This window comes from Agrilus planipennis, unplaced genomic scaffold (assembly GCF_000699045.2).
Source record: "Agrilus planipennis isolate EAB-ADULT unplaced genomic scaffold, Apla_2.0 scaffold190, whole genome shotgun sequence".
Taxonomy (NCBI): domain Eukaryota; kingdom Metazoa; phylum Arthropoda; class Insecta; order Coleoptera; family Buprestidae; genus Agrilus; species Agrilus planipennis.
The window spans coordinates 189,034-193,715 of NW_020442444.1; the positions used below are offsets into that span (position 1 = coordinate 189,034).

General features: G+C 34.2%; 1 protein-coding gene across 4 annotated transcripts in view; it reads left to right on the forward strand.

The window, feature by feature from the left end:
- Positions 1-4,682, forward strand: part of LOC108738318 (carnitine O-palmitoyltransferase 1, liver isoform) — a 58,774-nt gene that overhangs the window by 36,955 nt on the left and 17,137 nt on the right. The window lies entirely within an intron of this gene.

The window sequence follows — 4,682 nt, forward strand, 5'->3', positions numbered from 1 at the left end:
AATGACCAGTGGCTGGAAACATTATTAAAATAGTTGGTAATTTTTTACATTAGTTGACATTGGAATTGAGACATGCAGTTTAGTCAGGTAGGTAGTACTTACCAAGTAGAATCGTGTGGTAGTATTAATTCCATGCGGGAATCAATGTAGCTTGAGATACAGACTCCTAAAGTTTTCTTAATTGGAGGAAATTCCGGTTAGTACGGCCCTGGCTGCAGCCCTTCGTCAGCTGTTCTCGCCAAATATGCATTGATGACGTCATTGTTTAGTTAGGTAGAGTTATGATAGACTGGAGTTTCTTNCTGGAAATGTATAAAAATTGGCATATTTATTAACTTTGAACCCCCATAACTTTTTATCGGGGTGAGACCGCCACGAACTTTTTATGGTACAGTGGTGGGGGAGACCTCCTCTTTCGATCCCCCCATCCCCACCTCCCAAGGGAGTGGGTGCCATCATCTAGACCTTTACCGAATTTACTGCTGTGGAATTTCCCAACTTGTTTACAAAAGAAGCGATTTCGTGGTAATGTCCCCGGAAACGGGTAAGACTAAATATATCACGTGCAAATAACCCGTAGGAAGTTGGCAAGTGAGTTGTGTAGTTGGGGATTACCCGACCTATACCCGAAAGAACTTGTGGCGAAATCAGTGCCTATTGAATTGCAATTACTTAATTTCAATCGCCTATTAGCTTATGTTTTATCAAGTTAGCAAACTATGTAATACTTTGTTAAAATAATAAACTACAAATGTTTTTTTATCACGACCGATTAGCGACAAAATAATAGCAAATTATCATTTTAACTTTATGTGCATACATGCATAACAATTTCGGGATAATAAAAGTGTCCTTTAAGTAAACCATGAATAATTAACCATGCGAATTTTTTATTTTATTATTGTTACCCATAATATTTCAAAAATGAAATATTTGCGTTAGCAAAACAATGTTCAGTAAATGTACCTGATTCTACAGTAGGTGAAAAGAATTTTGTTATTAGCTGCTAACAATTTTCTTTAACAGAATTTATTATAATTATATAATAGTTGCTTTGTTTTTTCTATTTTATAGTACTTTTTCAAAAGACAAGTATGCACATAAATATTGAAACTTAAATTTTATTACTTTTGAAAAAGTTACGTAGATTTTTTAAAGGGAAAAAAATAATTTTTGGAATTTGCTTTAGGCTGGAAACATTATTAAAATAGTTGGTAATTTTTTACATTAGTTGACATTGGAATTGAGACATGCAGTTTAGTCAGGTAGGTAGTACTTACCAAGTAGAATCGTGTGGTAGTATTAATTCCATGCGGGAATCAATGTAGCTTGAGATACAGACTCCTAAAGTTTTCTTAATTGGAGGAAATTCCGGTTAGTACGGCCCTGGCTGCAGCCCTTCGTCAGCTGTTCTCGCCAAATATGCATTGATGACGTCATTGTTTAGTTAGGTAGAGTTATGATAGACTGGAGTTTCATTAAAGCCCCTGCTCGCCGAAGGCGGGCTGATAGGTTGGAATAATGTTACGAGGATATCTTTTAGGACAAACGAAGCTTGGTGGGAACAGCTGACGGAAGGCTGAAGCCAGGGCCGTACCTACCGGAATTTTCTCCGATTAAGAAAATTTTAACAGCCTGTATCTCAGTCACATTGATTTTTAAACAAATAATAAACAAAATTCTAATAAATACTACCACACTACTTTAGTTGGTGAGTACTGCCTACCTGACTAAACATCATGTCTCAATTCCAATGTCAACTAATGTAAAAAATTACCAAATAGTTTGTGTCATTTTCTACCAATAGTTTTTAAGAATATGTGCCTCGAAAGTTTTATTAAAATTAATGCAGGCATTGAAGCAAATTGGTGTTACATAGTTGTAGGTATCAAAAGCAATGTGGTTGCTTATCTTGTACTTTCCTAATAATTTCCTTTACTGTTAATATCTGTTAATTGTGAAATTATTTTTAATGGTCGTTTTGCAACTTTGCAAACGAATATTTAGTGATTATTATTATTTTCCTACTAAACCAGATAAATTAATTAAATTTTGTAGAAATTTCCTTCATTATTTGCATACAAGCCCAGTAACTATGTATAGATTTATGAACATTTTTTCAGATGTTTGACTGTGTATTGTTCATTTTTCATTTTTATTACAAGTAAAATTGGATTAATCGCAACTACCTATAATTAGATACATATTTAGATATGTTTCTTTTACATTAAAATCAATAAGAGATACATCGGGGTTATTTATTTTAGTTTTAATAAACAAATTTAAAAAAAACGTTCAGATCATTCTAGGTTATGTTAGAAATGGCTTTCCTAATTAATATGTGAGGTGCCGGCATTAATTGAAGCGAGGCCTGGGTCTAAAATTTGAAAAGGCTCCCCTTAAAGAAAAATGCTTTAAATAATTTTATTGAAAATACAAGGTGTAACAGAAATGTGCCGAGAGAGTGTAAACTAGATACAATAAACAATCGTACGGGAGTTCAGCAGCGTGGTTAACGACATTTTTTAAAGAAAATCAATAATTTACAATCCGAAGCCGGTCCTGTGCGTGAACTGGTAGCATAGGTATCTAATACTGAATACTGAATAGCGTAGTGCGAGTTCAATAAAAACGCTGCAGCTACATGGATGGAGAAGTAAACATTGCCGATTATAGAACGATTAAGATAAACAAATAAATTAAATAAGTACATTACAGGTAGCGCTGTGCAAGTGCAAGGATACAAAAGAAAGAAAAAAATGTAAGTTACGTAAACATCATCTAATCGGTAAATATGCATCATCTGGATAATTGTAATTTTATTAAGGATAATATCCACACTATTGAGGTATTGCCAAGGTGCGTTGCCTTTTTGCTGGTGATTGTAGGTAAACTTACCAAAAAAGTTGAATAAATATCCAAAAATTTTGCACCACGTCATTACTGAAAACAGTTCTTGAAATTGTGAAGGATGTACTAATTTGTGTCGTACCAATAGTGATTATTGTTATTCAAAATTTCGTCCCACGTGAAGCAAAGTCTGTGAACAACACCCTTTGAAAAAAATTAGGCTATACAGCAGTACTTTTCGTTGTATTGCTGAATTAGCTTATTGAACAGTACAAGGTTTAAGCGTTAAAAGATAGGGTTACTAGAGGTTGGCTGTTACTATAAACATCCTGAATCTTACTTAATCTAATCTAACAAATAAACAATACATAAGCAAAAAAAATACAAAACAAATACTACACTGATGCTGTTATTGAGTACAGCGTTGCAGACCGTCTTTATGAATCAGAGCCGAAATTTAATTTACCTGTACTTTTAACTACGTTTGTCCCCAAAACGGTGATCATTCGGATATAACCATTTACCTAATTTTAGTGTTTTATAGTGCTCTATCACTTCCTGCAAGCTTGGCACTTATTTCTGTGACACGCTGTATAACTGACAAGAACAACGTAATTATCCACAAATCGACGTGCTCATGAGTTTGTTGCGCGCTTTTTTCGTAATCATAATTGATAGAAAAATGAATCACATCAAGATTACCAGTATATTTGCTTGGAATAGAGACCCCAGATAATTAAATAAGTAGGTAAATCCATATAACCAGAAAATATTGAACAAACTAATTGTAGGTACTAAGTTTTTATTTTGACTTTAAATTGATCTTGAAAGTAATTATTAAAGTCAATACCACGAAATAGAAACAAAAGTCTATTTTATTTTGTAAAGGACTTGTTTAGTTTTAATTACCAATTGACGAAATCCAATTAGAATAATGTTTTTCTACTAATTAATTTGTAATTTCGTTGTTTAATTTGACTGATAAGCAAATTTTAGCTAATTTGACGTCTAATGGATAGTCAGTAATTATATTGCTTTTCAGAAACATCCTTTCAGTTCTTAAAATTGTTAGATGTAGCTTTTCAAGTATCTTTTTGGTAAAAGTCTAGATGTGGGTGGGATCGAAAGAGGAGGTCTCCCCCAATATTGTACCATAAAAAGTTCGTGGCGGTCTTACCCCCATAAAAAGTTATTAGGGTTAGATGTGGGTGGGAGTAGGGGGGATCGAAAGAGGGTGGTCACTTGAGTAAAACCCCATAAAAAGTTTGCGGCGGTCTCACCCCCATAAAAAGTTATGGGGGTTAGTTGGGGTGGGGGAAGGGGGGATCGAAAGAGGGTGGTCACTTGAGTAAAACCCCATAAAAAGTTTGCGGCGGTCTCACCCCCATAAAAAGTTATGGGGGTTGAAAATTGATTATTTTGACAATTTTCATACACTATAATTCAAATAATATTCAATAAAAAAAATATTTTCAAGCGGGTGGAGGTGGGGGATCGAAAGAGGGTGGTCACTTGGACAAAACCCGATAACCTAACTTAAACTAACCTATTGATAAAGATATTTAAATGTTTTAAATAACTGTCTCAATATTTTTATGTAGTTTTCATTAGTTTTACCTTTGAATATTGTTTAAGAATGACTACATAAATATTTACATGCCTGGAAATTAATTTTTTTATTTTATTAACTTTGAACCCCCATAACCTTTTATGGGGGTGCGACCGCCATGAACTTTTTATGGTACAGTGGTGGTGGAGACCTCCTCTTTCAACCCCCCCCCCGTCGGGGGTGGGGGCCATTATCTAGACCGCCAATTTCCACTTTACTTCAT